The 17,940-nt window shown below is 35.1% G+C and overlaps 2 non-coding genes across 2 annotated transcripts; both read left to right on the top strand.

Annotated features, from left to right (window-relative positions):
• The first annotated feature begins 380 nt into the window (after positions 1 to 380).
• On the top strand, positions 381 to 499 carry LOC118278317 (5S ribosomal RNA). Its single transcript, XR_004783857.1, has one exon. It is a non-coding gene; the product is annotated as a 5S ribosomal RNA (ribosomal RNA).
• Positions 500 to 1,107: 608 nt separating this feature from the next.
• LOC118278305 (5S ribosomal RNA) lies at positions 1,108 to 1,226 on the top strand. The gene has a single exon (XR_004783846.1). It is a non-coding gene; the product is annotated as a 5S ribosomal RNA (ribosomal RNA).
• Positions 1,227 to 17,940: the final 16,714 nt, after the last annotated feature.

Genomic DNA, 17,940 nt, shown 5'->3' with positions numbered 1-17,940 from the left:
AGTAGCAGGTTTTGGATGGTAATGGAAAATATGGTACTTCTTCTTTAATTTAAAGCAGTAATGATCATCTTAGAAAAAGTTTTAAATATTATGTTCTTTAGTATGTTTAATGTCTTGGCTTACTACAAAACATAAGTCACAAAGTTGTAGAAACACATCCAGTGCCAAACCAGATATTTTAAAATTAAGTGAAAACTAAGTTTGATGTGGTCGTTATTACAATAATTCAATTCGACGCGAGGTAAATGAAACCATGTCAGAACATACAATTTATTATTAGATATAAAAAAAAACTGGTCTCGGTCGCGTCACTTGGCATAAAAAATATGCTAATAGTGACTCATATTTTTTATAAGATCGTTAAATTCTGCCTTACATTCGCCAACGTCCATACCATGTTGAAAGCACCGGTTCTCGTCCGATCACCGAAGTTAAGCAACATCGGGCGCGGTTAGTACTTGGATGGGTGACCGCCTGGGAATACCGCGTGACGTTAGCCTTTTGCCAAAATTTACAACCATAGGAGTTTTTTTTAATTACATAAAAAATATTATTTTGTACCCAGTTTTTTTTATAAAACCCTTACACTTAAGTCATGGATTTTTTCGGACTTTAATACCTAACAATAAACTTGTTTTTAACCAAAATGAAGTACGCAAATTTTCTTTTAACAATATCATGTAATGTTAATAGATCCTAGCACTACTGCATATAATTATCATATAAATTACTCAGAAAAAAACAAGCTAAAAGCTTAACACGAAACATTCCCTAACTGTCAGTATTTAAAACCTACTTAATTGCATTCATTTTCTTAAAATAACCAAAGCTAAATTGTTCAATTAAGAACAACCAATACTTATAATATCGACTATCGAATTTTATCTTTCCCATCCCTAATGATCACGATTGATATACGTCTCACTGCTGTGCCTTCCAAAAGCTTGATAAACTTACATTATAATTGTTCGACTAGACGCCGACGTAAGTTTAGCTGAAGTCTAGAAAAAAAAAAAGTTATTTTTATCATTGCCCTTCGTTGCTTAACATAAAAAATCTGAAATGACTCATATTTTTCATGTAAGAACTAGATTCAGTTACTCATTCGCCAACGTCCATACCATGTTGAAAGCACCGGTTCTCGTCCGATCACCGAAGTTAAGCAACATCGGGCGCGGTTAGTACTTGGATGGGTGACCGCCTGGGAATACCGCGTGACGTTAGCCTTTTGCAATTTTTTTTTGCAAATCTACATGTTTTGCCTAATTTCTATTAAAAGTTTATTTTATATTTTTTTCTACTTAAACCATTTTTTATTTCATTCACAGTTTCAACCCTACCATATCACTGATAGATATCTTTCATAGCCAAGACAAATAGTGACGTCACCGCCCAACCGTAAAAGTAATTAAAGGTCTTGCTTTAATTTCCAAAGAGCGCAGATAATCCTAATTCGTTATGGTACTCTCAGCACAGGGTGACTTCCTAACCCTTCTATACTCCTGGTCATTCATACCCCTTTAAATTAAAACTATATCTGTTTACTGATATTCAATTTTCAACCTTACGTCCTTAACATAAGGGTGGCAATGAAAGCATTGAGTAAAATTGTTGTGTTGTCTACAAAATAGACATGAGTAATAGCGCTTATGATTGAGACGCGTCATCGGATATTTAGCTTGTAGTGCAGTTTGAGTTCTATGGTGAATAAAGTTAAGGCTGATTTTAGAATAAACGTGATTGCTACAGCCATTTTACTCGCAGAATATAACTAAGTGGTGCACAGATAATATCTGTGTATGAGTTTCATCTAACTTTAAGTACAGAAACATTTTTTTATGGTATAAGCCGGTAAACCAGCAGACGGATCACCTGATGGTAAGCAATCGCTGCTGCCCATGGACATCTGAAACACCAGAGGCGTTACAAGTGCTTTGCCGGCCTTTTGGGGGTTAGGAATTTAAGGGTTGTTGGGAAATCGGGGATTGGGAAGATGTAGAAGATTGGGTAATCGGGCCTCACTCACACAACTCACTATTTTTTCACGTCGGTTTTCTTTATTACTCTAGTCGAGCCGGCCCGTTCGTGCTGAAGCATGGCTCTCAAACTCTTGAAACTAGTTTAGTAGGAATGACCAAGACAAAAACAGAATAAACCAAAAGAAGTATGCCAAAACACAGAAACTTTAGCCAACCCAACCCAAAATTACTTTCCATAAGCTCCCCTAAACAACCACTGAACACCCTTTGATTAACTGGAATCCATATTCCATAGCAAATCTGTACTATTCCAAGTAATAGTAACATTCGTATCGGTCACTATGACAAACTGTCCGGTTATACAAAGTTATGACTCCTGACGGGACTACGTTCTTGATATTAATATGGACTATTATTCACCCCTCACCACTTAGTCTGCTTATACCGATATAATATTGCCCGTTATGGAGTACGATGTCTTATTTGTCAATTTTATTTGTGGAATAATTTGTGTTTGGATTGGTCATGCGATTGAGTGATAAAGAAACTAGACACGATCTAGTTTCTTAATCACTAGCGAAGAGTAGGTCCGAGATCTTAATTTGTAATGAAATGAAATGACTTTATTTTTCTGTGAATAGGCTACAAAAGGGCACTTTTCCACGTCAAAATATTGTATAAAAAATGAAAATCTAGATGAGGTCGGCATTTCCTAATGGATTACTCTCAGAAAAAATGCCGAAACAAACTCAGAGGTCTACAGAATTAGAGGAACTACTACTATTTGACAGTAAGATTGTCTTGAAAGACCAATTTTCTATTATCATGATAGGATACATAGAATAACCATAACATATCTAGAACAAAACTTGAAACAAAACAGTAGAACAAACTATTGTCTATTACTGATTGATATCGAAAGCAACAGTCATACATAAGATCCACTTAAAAAGGTCCCTTAAAATAACGACTCTAAAGCTCAAAATAACTTGAAAATAAACTCCCAATAATTCAAAACAGGAAGGATTTTATGATAAAGCATCTTCCAAGTATGTAAACCTTTTATAATCCTTGTTAATGATAGAGGGCAACATCCAAAACCCCATAAAAGTGATTGAACAGGGAACAAAACCGGGTCCGTTCCGTTCTCAATACACTAGCGAGTAGCGACCCCTGTCGACGAAACAAAACGGGTTAAGAATGAAAAATGAAATCAAGTGGACATTGGTGATGGTTAGACTGGACAAAGTATGGAGTTGGTGAAAAAAGGAACAGCTATAAAAGAGAATGGCAAAAAATGTGAAGATAATACTGTAGTTTTGACTTGTGAAATCAATGTAGTTAGTAAAAATAGTAGACTTTAATGATAGTGTGCATAACTATGAAAATATTGTGTTTAAAGGAAATTAAAATAAATAGTACGAAACTCTCTCTGACACGATGGTCGGACCAAATTAGGAACTTTCAGACCCTTCTAATCAACATCGCTTTTAAAAAAATGCTAAGATAGGATCCATGAAGGTCTATGATAAAGACCTTGGAGAAGGATTCCTGTGCAGAAACGAACTTCAATAATGAAGAAACGAAAAAGAGGAGAAGATAGATGAACTATTTAATCTTCGGATGATACAGAACTCAAAAACATGTTAGAAACAGCGACAGTAGCAGTAAAAATAGGGGGATTAGTACGCCGTTAGCTGTTCAGCGCTCAGTACCCTTTAGTTCGAGTTTACTTTAAGTTGAAAGAAAACGAAACTAGAGTACATTCGGCATTCTGATTGGTCGTTTCGAATAAACCAACCAATCAAAGCGCAGAATGTGCTCTAGTTTTGTTTTCGTTCAACGTATACTCGTTCTAAGTGTAAAGAAAACAAATTTAACCGTACATTTCGCACATCTACATACATTTCAGAGCATTCGAGCAACACAACCCAAGCTTAACATAATACCCTAAGCCGAAACTATCAGTGCTCACCGCTTGACCATCATTAATCAGCAGCACTTAGCCTACTTTGCATAAAATGATTAATGCCCACATGATACTGATGCTGACCAATGAACAGCCTCGTGTTTATTTTGTACTGATAAATTGTTTGAGCAAGATAAGGGTGCTGGTGAACTTTCAACGTGATTTTTATTGTAATTCGTCTAGAAAAGGGGTTTGTGAGTAAGAGAAAAGGATATTGATTGTCTGTATGGGATGACTGATTGGCAAAAAGGTCGGCAGATGAATTTATTACTTTTTATTTCAGGAATTTTCAATAAAACACAAGTTTGAAATAACTTTGGCAATGTGTAAGAAACTATGGAGATTTACTTGTATCACCTCACCATCACCTTATTTACCAATTAATTTAAATCTATCAACGACAAAAATCAATGAGACTTTTTCCGAGTTATATGTGCTTTGAGTAATAACTCAAAGCACATATAAATTGCCAACCCGCATTTAGCAATCGTGGTGATTGAGGCTCAAACCTTCACCGTGTGAAAAGAGACCTTTGGATAACAATGGCCACTTAGAGGTTTTGTGATGTGTTACATCACAATATGTGATTCTACCGCGCGAAAAATGATCATAAACGTACATAAGGCAATGGCCAATAGGTATAGGTTTCCTAGAATAACACAAACCAGATCCCACAAGACAAAGCAAGCAAATCAAATACAGCTTCAGAAACAGATAATGACGACAAATTCAAAACAGAACAATATCCAGATATTAAAGAAGAATGATGAGCCAGCATCAGTAGGCGGCCGCAAGGTGGACGAACAAATCACATTAATACACACATTCAGATAAAAAGAAACAAATACTCTCATGATAAACGCGCAAACTCTCGCCAATGTCGCACGGAAACTGTAAATCTAAATAAGCCTTCGTACCATGGATATAAAGTTTAAAGAATGATTAGCTTATTCGATTTATTTAATAGTTGTATTAAGTAGATTAGGCACCTAGCTTCACTGACGTACAGACTGACGGACAATTTAATTAGACGTTTCAAAAGTGCCTATTTCAGGATTAATTGAAATAAATACTTTGACTTTGACATTGAATTCTCTATGGTATTTATTCGCAGCTTTTTTTTTAAGGTGGGATGATTTACATCCAATGGCTTCTCCTGCCTTGGGCAAGGCAAGAGAGAGTGGCAGATTCATACTGATTCAAAACCACCCCATTCCTACTCCTGGTTTTCGAGCTGAAGCCCCGGCAAACTCTTCAGTATCCAGTAAAGTAATCGAAACGAGAGTGTGTTCGGCGCCCGTTATAGATCGCCGATTCGCACAATAAAAAAAAATATCTTGATCATCACTAATAAAAACCTAATTCATCGGTACTCTCTTAAAAATAATTCCAAATAGTATTCACATACACCATCTAGGACATCACTTACCTAAATCTGTGTTCCACGCCTAAATAATAGATGAGTGGAGTAAAAATCCTACCGGAATTACGAAGACACGTCATTACTCATATTTTGAATGTGAAATACTCGAATTTCAAATGTATCTGCTTATTGGTGTGTGGATATGAGAATCGGGTGGGTTACACTTTCTTTTGTTTTTAAATGCCGCATCCATGTTGCAGAGTAATTTATATTCCTGTATAATTTATGTGTGTTATAAATATTGCTTAGATTTCGTAAAGGCGGTTCCGATTTTTAGATCCGATGTATTTATGAGCAAATTATTTTAATGTGTGTTCTAGTTTGTATGTTTGTTTGATAGTATGTATTAACATGATATTTGTATTGTTTTGCCTTGAAGTAAAAACGATGTCGCATATTAAAATTCTTCGTAACCCGGAGCTGCGGACTGCCTAACGGTTTACCGGGGCTCCGACTCGAAAAGCAGAAGTAGGAACGGGTATTTTTAGTTAGTAAGAGTCTGACACCTGCGTCTCGCTGCACCCAAGGCGCATAAAGACATTAGATGATTTTCGCCTCAAAAAAAAAAAATCTTATTTGATCAATCCTAATGAAGAGTATTCAGCATAGTGTCACAGAATAATAAGTAAAATAGTGTGATTGTCTGAAAACTATAAAAACGGTAAAGATATTCTCTTTACCGTCTTTACCGTTTTTATAGTTTTAAGATAGATTTGGAAGACCTCTTTCAATAGGCACCTACTATACATTCTTTCTCTCTCTTCTTTGATTTACAAGAAAACAGACACAAAATTGACAACAATTGAACCAAAAAAAAAAGTCAGCAATTCGCAAACCGAACTCGAATAACAGATGACATTCGTTTTTCTCGCATCCGCAGCGGCGTATTCAAATTTGACGTTGACAAATCTTCGGCTATTTCCGTCTGCGGTTCGGGCAAACTCGGATGTTCATATCATTTGTATTCATTTGTGATTAGGTCGGCTTTTGTTCGTTGTATGAGTGGCAAGTCAGCATTGTATCATAGTTGGGGGTGCGAGTTAAAAATGACTGGTGTTGATTGGTTTTGTGAAATTAAATTAGATATTTTCGCGAGTGTGTGTGTTGGGTTGTGGACTGGTCTTTTGTTGTGAGGATTGAGGGTGTAATTGGGAGATAGTGTTGTTAGTTTTTTTATAGGAAAAATAGGGATAAAGTTACCAATGTAATTGTGGATAACAGCTCATGCATAGGACCCATTTAGTATTAGCATTTAATATTTTAGTTTTAAGTAAAATTTCCGTGGTGCTTGGCGACTGGGCTTCTCCCAGTTGTGCAGTCTCTTTTGTGCCTTAAGGCTTAAGTCATCCTGTCTCCTGCATTAAATTCACCGAGGGAAGTGGAAACTATCGTTTTCTTTTCTTCTCCTCTATTAACATCTTCTGATTTGTTTCGTTGCGGGTTCCAAGACAGTCATTCATTTCCCTGGGACGCGCCGGACTTCAGTGTTCCGGTGTTTTCATGTTTGTATCTACTGTAGATCCTGGCTTACAGGAGTTGCAGCGGTATGGGAGGATGTGGCGGGCTTGTCCCAATTAAAAAAAAAATGTTATTGTGGATTTGAAGTGAGTTTAGTTAAGACAAAAAGTGAGACATACTAAATTAACTAAAAAATCTCACGTACATGAATGGAGGTCTACGCACGCAGTTCATGATGAAGAGTCCATATGTGATTCGAAACTAATAGGGTTCGAAACTCCATTAACACACGTGAGTAATCCGTGATTTTTTAGAATTCCTTTTACGATCTTTAAGTGACTTTTTTAGCTTTTCCTATAGTATCTTTGTTAACCATCCCATCTAAATGTTTACTGTTTTATATGCACATTGCTAAAGTATATACCAAACAGTACAAATATAACACTAATAATACCAAAGTCACACATAAAAAAACCATTTTGTCCTTTGTTTTCGTTCCAAATCACCTCATTTTCTCAATTACGCATAACAAAAAACTGCCCAATGTAATACTTTTTCACCATCCATAGTCCAATCCAAAGTCTTATCTCCCTGTCCAGAAAACCTTATCTTTATAACTAAAAAACTATCCATATTTATATCGGATACAGGAATAATAATTCCAAGAATATATTTTAAGGGAAAAAACAGGAAAATCTTGACTCTTAAGAGTGAGATTACCATGTTAAGTGACCCGTTGCAAAGCCCCCGCCATATGTAAATGTTATCGGCAATTTATGGCGATATTCGCATTCTTCTAAGTGATTTTCGAGATTTCCTTTTCACGAAATATGCCTTGAAAATGTTCGTTTTTTTATTGCAGGTTACGAACTACCGTTTTAAGTAGGCCTGTAAAGTTGTTTGTTGTTTGTGCATTGATGTTTTAGTGTAGTGGTTTGGGAACACTATCCTATAAGTAGTAGAGTAGTAATTGAAGTGTTTGATGGAATCTTTAGACCCTTTTTAATCGACTTCAAAAAAGAAGGTTCTCAGTTTGACCTGTATGTAGGTTGTATGTTTGTGTGCGATTATCTCGCGTTTGACTCGAATAACGATCGACGATCAAATCAACAGATGACGAACAACAGTTGGGCAGAAAGCCCGCTTGCCACGATCACCTCGCCCGGTCGGATGATCGTCTTTTTCTTAGGGAACTTTACTTACTGTTCCCTAAAGTTTATTACAATGAGCTTAAATAAATTTGTAGTAGAATTGACTACAGTCTTAACATTTTTTTTTGATAAAGACGCGGAAAATGGAAAATAAAATGACTTTATCATTTTATTTTCCTCTATAAATTGTTCCGCTACAGAACATTATTGTATTAAAACGTTAAAACTGTAAATTAAAGGTAAATAACTGTTTATTGTGTTTCGGAAAATCTATAACTTCCCCTCTTGCTACTTTGAACTGTTTTAAAAAGTCCTCTTATGGTGGACACGGAGGTACAATAAAGTTAGAAATGGATAAGACACTATTCAGCCGAATTTATCTGCTCATATTTGTACATTATAACACACAAGATATCGATATGTTTTATTTTCGGTTTTAAAATAGTAAATAACGTAGTAAGATAATTTCTTACTAGTTGCACGGAGCCTGGAATAGTGCCCAGTATGTGACAATAGGTTCATCCGCTATTACATGGGATTTATAACACAAATGCTGAAAACTGGTTGTATATAGTTGCATTTGCATTACATTACGTGCCGTAATGTGCACCTTAGCCCACCCTTTCGAGGATAAAAAAGCATGACGATACTATACGTTAACAGCCTCAAAAATTTTAAAATTTATTCTAAGCTAAGTCGTTGAAAATAATTTTACCAGCAAAAAACATTAACCTGTAATTTTTAATTGTAATTAGCATCAATTTTAAAGAGTTAAACATATTTTTAATTATACCACATCCATCCCCATTCACTCCGTGGCTCCCATAAACAGATTTGGGTGCAAACGTGTGAGGCGTCCACTGGTGCATATCTAAAAGCATTGTAAATTTCCACAAGTACGCGGCCGTCAGTACATTGTGTAGTGGGAAGATATAGTGGCGAGTACGTGGATACTAAGTGGTTGGTGGTACAATGTGGGAAGATTGGTGGTACTTTTTGGAATGGAGAAGAAATGTGTACTTTAAGTATTAATCCCTTTTCTTTTCTATTTTTTTAAACGTTGCCTTAAACTAGGATTATCTCCTGTGTCGTGGGTGCCTAGTAATAAATTCACTTTCTAGATTCCCAGTGTCGCTGCGAATTCAGTCAGTAAGAGTCTGACATTCCCTCTCGCCTCGCCCAAGGCGGGAGAGTCATTGGATGATTTACCCGCCTTAAAAAAGAAAGGTTCCCGTTGTACTGTAGTGTGAGTCAATAACTAACAATATTACATTACTATTTTATAGCAAAATCAATACAATAATAATTAATTTACAACAATTAACAAATCCACAATAGTCGAGTAACAAACAATACAGCGATACAGTGAAATAAATTAACATTCTCCCGCGGCGCCGGTCGCGGTTTCATCGATTTTAATCACGCTAAGTGACAATGTATTTATCACCTAAACGGGCCAAAGCCAATGTTGGATCCAATGTTTAGGGTTGTGCATATGCAAAATTGTTTTAAACAATATTTTTGATTGGTAACTGTTGGTGTTCATAAGAGTTGGTCTAGTCTTGTAGCTGTATTGAAAACAGTTGGTGTCGCTTTGAAGTCTGTACTGTGCATTTTCCAGTTTGTTTTTTAATTCTATATGGGTTATTTGGCTGCTTCTTGGGTGCCGATAGGGGTGACGAACCTGGCGATTTGCCTACAGCTTGGAATGGATTATGACATGTGACAATGATGACCAATGTCGAGATATCACGATATCTATTCAATGACTGAAAATAATTAATAAAAGACTAGATTATAGTCAGACCCGACGACATCAGGTAGCCATTGCGTTAACAGTAAACCGTGCAATCAAATTCAGTTAAATTGTTAATTAGAAAACTAATTATTCCAAATGGAATAAAAAAATGAAATGTATATTTAAGAAAATCTCATGTATTTAGGTACCCATCCATTTCTTTTTACTCAATATTTCTTTAAAAATAGCAGATTATAATACTGCACTTATTATTATCGACAACCCTATCATTCCACGAATATGCAAATTCGATTGGTTATTTGGTCCAAAATTTTGATTCCCCGTGGCTGCAATTTGAGTGATATTAGATTAACTTAAACGCAACACTCGTGTTAGGTCTAGCCTAATGTATCGGCAGCACTAATGCCTATTAGCACCATTTGCGAACTAACTAAGCTAAATTGGAAAGTGAATTTTAGTTAGAAATTTTAATATTCGTTATGTATTTTAGAGAGCATTCGTGCGTGTCATTTTCCATAATATTATACTGTCATATTATTATATTATAGATTCGTTTTAAATACGAGTATAGTATTTATTTCCGACCCTTGTACTCAGAGTCATTTAATTGTCACTTAACCCAGTATTTAGCTATTATTTTCGATACAAAATCGTTAGTACGGAATTGTTTAAGTAATCATTAAATTTCTTTCGCGAGACATACTAAATTAATTATTATGTTATCGGCTTACTCGTATCTGTTTGACGAGGAACTCGACTAATTTCAAGCCATGCTAGAGGCTCATATTCATGAGCAGCATTCTACTTAATTAATTTTGACATAATGTAGGTGTTCTGTATCCTTCTGCATACAGGGATGTCAAAGTATCCTAAAGTGAATAAATTAAAGTTAGAAAATAATCCTATGCACATCAATTACGATCTTCCTTTTAATACCACCCTACAACTTACAACAATCGCAATCACTAACAAAAACACACCTCACGGCACTTCCATTTTCCGTCAAAGAAAATACAACAAAAAAAACTCAATCGCACATCTGTTTAGTATCTAATTACACCTTTTGTCGCAACCGAAGCGTTCCGTCCGCAGATGTCACAACTAATTAGTATTGTAGTGTGCGCTTGACATTAGCACGTGACGTCACATTCCGATTAAATTGAACGCCGATGCGCGTCCGTGCTTAATGTATTTAATTAGTACAATATATGTAGGTATGTGTGTATGTGTATACATATTTGTGTTGTAATTAGGGTGGAGTTAGGTGGTGTAGGATTAAATAGTTTATTTGATTGATTTCGAAATTTAAAGTGGTTTTGTCTATTTTATTATTAGGAATACATATAAATGGTTCAGAAGATTTTCAATTAAAATATTAAGTGTAATTTACAAAAAAAGCTAAAAATATTTTTTTAAATCGGTCCGCAATCCTTTAAAATGTTAAGTTAACTTTCTCTTTTTTATATTATTATCTTACTCAGTACTAGCACTTACTTTTATAGATATAAAACAGATCTTTAATCATATCCTATAGGTATATAGAACAACAGAACCCTCTATTTCTCCAGCATCAAATCATTTGTACGGTTTACATACAGGCAAATAGCTTACGCCGCAACCTACTTTCTTCAACTTACCTTATTCATTTAATAATTACAATATTCAGTTGATCAATTGCTACCTTAGCGATAACACCACGGATTAGCATCCAATATAACTAAACTGTAACTTTTACAAATAAACTTTAACTTACTGTGTTCTGTAGTTTCCGTCAACTCACAACTAACTGGCTAACTCTGAACTTACAGTGTTGCAAATTCAATAGAGAGACCGTATTAGACCACTACACTTATATCGACATCGACATATACCAACATTACACACACATCACTAGACAATTTCACACTATTTCCACTGAAACACTAATGCGCTACATAATGAGGTAGCGGCCATCGACAGCGGGTGACGTGTCTAATGAGATCAGAATTAATTGCACGTCGATATTGTAATAATACCTACTCGTATGTGTGACAGCTGGGTTTAGGTGCGATTGACGAAATATTGTGTTAAAGTTAGAGATAGACAGGTAAATCGAGTCTCTATATAATTTTATTTAGTTAGATGTTATTTTTTTTTATATTTAATAAAAAAAAATTATAATAACTATCGTGAGACATACTACATTAACTAACAATCATGATTTACTTACGTAATTTACTGGAGAAAAGCTCTACTAGTTTCGTGACGCGGAGACGTCGACGTCGCCGCGTCCAGTGTAGTGCTTTTCTCTAGTAATTTACGTGACCAATCTGTGTGTATTTTTAGTTTAAAAAAATATTTGTTGACTATTTAAATAAACTGGCAAAAGCCTCTTCATAAAATTTAGAAATGAACATTGATCAATCACCACGTTTGTTTTAAACTATAAAAACAGATTATAGTAAATACATTTCTAAAAAACAACTTTTCTTTGCTTTTAAAAAATGTCAGTAAACCATTTTATTCCAAACGTAACAAAAAATGTAATAATAAAATTTAAGTACCTAATCCTTATTTACTTTATCGACTAGGACAAAAAAGACAATAATAGAAACCCAAAAAAAAAATAGCCACTAAACTATAACAGCTTGGACCTTACTCCACAAAAATCCCAATTCTTATTTATAGAGACAAAACTCCTCATTCACAAAAAGAAGAAAAGATTACCCCAGCCAAAAGCGATTATTTCTGACGCAATTAATCCCGGAAAGCCTATAAAAGTAGATTACAGAAGGTCCAGTCGAACAAATTGTGTATTAATATTTTATGTAGTTCGCACCGGGTCTGGCTATAAAGCTGTCATCGCAAGACAAACTGCTTGCACTTCTTATAGTGATTTAGGGTGGGATTATGGGAATCCCATACATATGTAGGAATGAATTTTGGTCATCGCTATGGTCTATGGTGTTTTCTAAGTCAGTAGGTGTGATCGATGTTAAGAATTGGGGTCTTGGTAAAAAATGTTTTGGTATTAGGTGTATGTTTTGTTTTTTGTTGTTATAATATTTTTGCACTTTTGAAGAAACTCAAATTGAACGTGTTTAGTAATAGTTAAACATTCGTTTTATCGATATTTTAATTACAATATCTACATTTTAGCAATCAACAAAGAAACACTTGAAAGATTTGAAAAACATTCAACGTTCTCCAGTAACAGCGATGCGGACGAGTACGTCGACGTCTAAAGGAAAGATAATTTTTTTTCTTTGTTTTAAGTTGTACCTTACATAAAGTTGTACCTTACATTCATTAAAGTTTATATGTGAAGTCAATTAGAATAGAATTCTTACTCATATTATAATTGTATCAAGAAAGTATTTATTTTGTAACCATCATTTTTATATCAAAGAAACTGATTTAAGTATAATTCTGTTTTTGTTGCTTCTTTCACCTGATACTTTCCTCATAATTCATATAGGAAATTATTTATTAAAACATTACCATCAGATACACATCAGATCAATCCTCCATACATTAATCAGTCAAAAACCACCCCTATCACCAGCCAAAATCCAAGAAAACGAATCAAAATTCCTCTGCACATTTGTCCCAGCCACAATTACACTTAGTCCAATACATTTACTGACACGACTGGGCTGGAACTGTAGTGAGGCATTTAATTAGACCAATCGCTTCAGGCTGCCCTGACATCGCCTGTGTACCATTGTGATTGATATATGAGGGTACTGGTAGAAATTCTAATAGGTATTTGAAGCGTTATTTGCAATAGAGTGGTGTTTGAGAGTCAGGGTGGTATTGGTGAAAGAGTTCTATTTGATTGAGTGTGTTTAAAAAATTGTATTACATATTTGAATGTAATTTATAATGAGATTTTTAAGAAAAGTGCAATAAACTTAGACTGAAAATGTTCTGCAGTCCAAATCTGAAAAATTACACGCTGAAAACCGCATCTAATTTGGTTCAGTCAAACGTGAGATAATCGCGCACAAACATGCATACAGGTCAAACAGAGAACCTCTTTTTCATTCTGGCGCGGCGACAATCGCCTCGTCGTGGGTTGAAACTAGTGGAGTTTCTTAAAATAATAATTAGTTTAGTATGTCCCACGAAAATAATTCTCAATATTGGTTATTTGATAATAAAAATTTGCTACATATTCCCTCTCAAATTCCAACTAATATCAAACATAAACCCACAATCAAATCCACGTAAATTACCCAACAATTAATACTAACTAACAATGCTAACACAATTACAGCATACCAGACCACATACCTTACACAAGACTACTTACAACTGCTAGGAATGCCTCCAGGCTCCCACTAAATCGAAGCCTCATTATAAGCAATCTGTACCTAATTACCTATACCGACCAGCATATCAAACTACCCCAATCGATTTTTGATTATCGAACCTTACAACGTAACAATAAAGTTGGAAATCTAATAAAGATTACTGATACAAATGTGTAGGTTGATATGCTTGCATGTACTTACAGATTCTGATAATAGCATAATCGTAGTTCCCTGCCTACCTCACAGAATGACCATCATTAATATGTGAAACTGAATTACTGAACGTCGATAAGCACTGGCCAATGTGCACAGCACTAAATATCTTTGCATCGTAATAGTTGCATGTAAGCGTAGGGATGGGAATGTGTTGTCGATAGTTTTTGGTACTGGAAATTACACAGGAGTCGTTTTTACTCTGTTTACTATAGCAACTAAGCTTATTGGTTGTCTAATATTAATGATCACCTTAGCTATCGCTGTCACCTTACTCAAAGTCCTTTAATAGTTACTTAACTCAGTCCTTAGCGATTGTTTTCTACACAAAATCGTTACTAAGGAATTGTTTAAGTAATCATTAAATGTCTTTGAGCGCGGCAGTTAATAGAATTTGGAATAAAATAGTTATAAAATTATGTTTAAAAAAAAATAGTTTTTGATGAAGCGAAGGAGGTGTGTAAGAATCATAGCAATTGGCGTCTCATTGTCTCTGGATACACCCATTGGAGACAGGAATGAAATTATGTATGTATGTTTTTTATAAGCATGTATGTTTTTAATAAGTTTGCCACGGAGTATAAAAGGTTCCAACTTTTTAAACCACAAAAGTGGTCATAGGCTTTTTAGTTAGAAATAATAGGTACCGTACATCGTCAAGATCATCGACATCTTCAAACACCATCACTATGCACCGATAACATGCATATCCACCTATCAGATGTCACCATCTCATATACGGAAACCACATTCTGTTCCTATTCTGCCTATAATATTCCAGTTCATTCCCCTTACATCTGGTTTGCACCGGTTCACAACCAGTTTACGTTGACCCCTGCCGCTTTAGAGCGCTAAAGGCGAGTGTTCAGTAAGTGAAGTTCTTGAGTTATTGGATTACGCGACCCCCTAAAGCTAAATGGACAATGGTGACCGCTGGATTTCAGAAAGGCCAAACGCCTCTAAAGGCCATCTTTGTTTTGTATGGATAGACAGACAAATCCGCTTTATAATACATATGGAATGAATTACTAGGAAACGGAATGCCGTAGGAATTTAGTTCTATGAAGGAGAATTGATTAGAATTGGTTGACCGTCTGTGTGTTGTGTATGAAAATTAGTTCCAAGTATAAAGGATTGCATTCTAGTGTAATGTTTGTTCGTTGGAATTTCGGCGAGTTCTTTTTGTAGGAATTAGATTGATTAGGTTGGTTGTATTGCTAAAACAAAATAAATTGGACTTCGTGTTAACCTGATTGTAATTTTGCGAATATGTTACGTTATTCTATTGAGTAGTTTAGTTAAAATTAGTGTCGTTTATTAGTTTAGTGTCGTCGTTCGACGTTTTTCGTAGTAAAGGCGAGAGACGCCATTGGTTGATATTCCCCATTTAAAAAAAGCGCTATGAAAAAAAATTACGACGTCTGACATAACCAATGAAATCTTCCCCCATATAAAAAAAAGAACAGAAGTGCAAAAACAGAATACACCAATCAAACTTAACGAAAACCATAAAATCTCATTAAAAAACAAAAGAACAAAAATTAAAATAAGAACACGATAATGAATTCAAAGAAAGTTCTCAAATCAAAATTTATCACTGGCCATATAGAACAATTAGGGAGCGAATAAACGAATGAACGAAGCTCCGTGCCTCAGGAACAACTACCCACATTTGCATCGGATGGCAGTTAGCGATGCCATTATTGAAATTTTATGTGAGTTTGATTATTATTCAGACGACCGCTATTAGAAGTGGACATGGGATTAGAGAGTTAGTTAAAGAGGAAAGGGAATTGCTTTTAGATGAAGAAATTAGAATATGATGGGGTCTGAAAATTTAAAATCTATTTAGTCCGTCAGTTAGGTAATGAGAAAATATTAAACAAGTAATTTCTTTATTTTGTCATGTCATAACAATATTTAGCTAAAACGAATCGAAGTTTAGGAGTAGTAGCACATACGTCATGTAAAATGGACCTAGAAGTGACGTAACACGATATTTCAAATCGATGTATCTTTATTGTATCTTTCGTGAGACATACTAAATTAATTATTATGTTATCGGCTTACTCATATCAGTAAGCCGATAACATAATAATTAATTTCGATGTATCTTCGAAAGTATTTATTTAAAAAAAATCAACATCACGCATAAAGCTTATTGTTAAAAAATCTAGCTTGTATGTCTGTTCATCGAAAAGTCCTTTCGTTTAAAAAACACAACAGGAAACGCTTGGGTGCGAGAATACGAGAATCCAATTATGTTGTCACCAATCACTTAGCCGTAAGTATCACTCACACTATTTTTGTAATTATTGCGTGTATAACAAAGAAAAGTTATTAAAATAGAACTACCACTCCATACTCACCAACCGGCTCACCGAAACCTAAGTGAGTAGACATCGTTGAGTTATGTAATGGAAACCTGTTAATTGCTTCCAAAGTGCCAACGTACATAATTCATACAACACTAACTTATGTGGCGTGCACACCCTGTACAGTTGTATAGGCTGCACCCTGTATAACTGTATAGGCTTCCGTTGCGATGCATATTATATGCATGGATGACTTCATTTGCATGCGATATGGGGACACACGGAGTTTATATTATTTTTGGTGTATAAGTGTGGCTAGATAATATTTAAGTGATATAAAATTCAAAGTTTGTTAAATACGTACCTATTTTTTTTTAAATGTTATTCTCTGTGTCTTGGGTGCATTTACAATTACACAATTTCACATACACATGACACCTAGATCCGGAATAATAATATGTGGATCACATAAAGAGTGCTGTGCTGGAATCGAACCCGCTACACGTCGCACGGGAGCCAGTTGCCCAGGCACCGCGCCAACAATGAAGTTAAAGGATAAGTAAGAATATTTAGGAAAAGACGTTATTTATTATTTTCGGGCATCAAACGTGAATTCGAATCTGCGAGCTTGATACTCGTAGTAAAACTTAATACATACTAGCCAAAATACACAATACAAAGCAATATTTAACTCACTATCATACACCATACAAATAAAAAATGATTAGCTGTTAAGCTGAAAACGCCTCAATAGGAAACGTATTATCGTAATTAAAAATATATTATAAATTTTCTTTTTAAATCCGCTCAGTAGCAATCCATGAATCCTTTCAATGGAAACCCACTTATCAATTACCAGTATACAACATGATCCCACAAATTCGAAGCCTTTTTACAAAATATTAAAATTTGCATTTGATCCATAATGAGCCTTATTTGTGAAGCCAAAAATAATTTGCTCAATTTCATTAATGAGTTCAAACAGTGTCAGATTTCATTTTAATTGGCGGATTATACTGACATCTGACGCCTTGTTTTTTAGCAATTCAAAACAGGGGATTTTTACGTCATCCCTGACAGAAACGTAGAGATAAGGCGAACGTAATTGCACTCGTTTTTTAACTGCTTTATCTGATTCTTCTTTAACGTCACCGTTCAGCTCCAATCTGACCAAGCATGTTAACATCGCCACACAATTCTCAACTTTCAACTTCAAATTCTTAGGTTTGAAATCGCTTGGAAACATTCGTTCCTCTAGCATTTTTCCACAGCGTCTGCGGGCATCTATCAGGATGGACAAGCATTTTGTTGAATCGTGAATTGGACGTTGGTCCGAGAGTTTTAAATCTGAACGATTTACGCGAAAATAATAGCCGGG

Source organism: Spodoptera frugiperda, chromosome 18, assembly GCF_023101765.2.
Source record: "Spodoptera frugiperda isolate SF20-4 chromosome 18, AGI-APGP_CSIRO_Sfru_2.0, whole genome shotgun sequence".
Classification (NCBI taxonomy): Eukaryota; Metazoa; Arthropoda; class Insecta; order Lepidoptera; family Noctuidae; genus Spodoptera; species Spodoptera frugiperda.
Note: the sequence above shows the minus strand (reverse complement) of the source record. Positions and strands in the feature narration are given on the sequence as shown.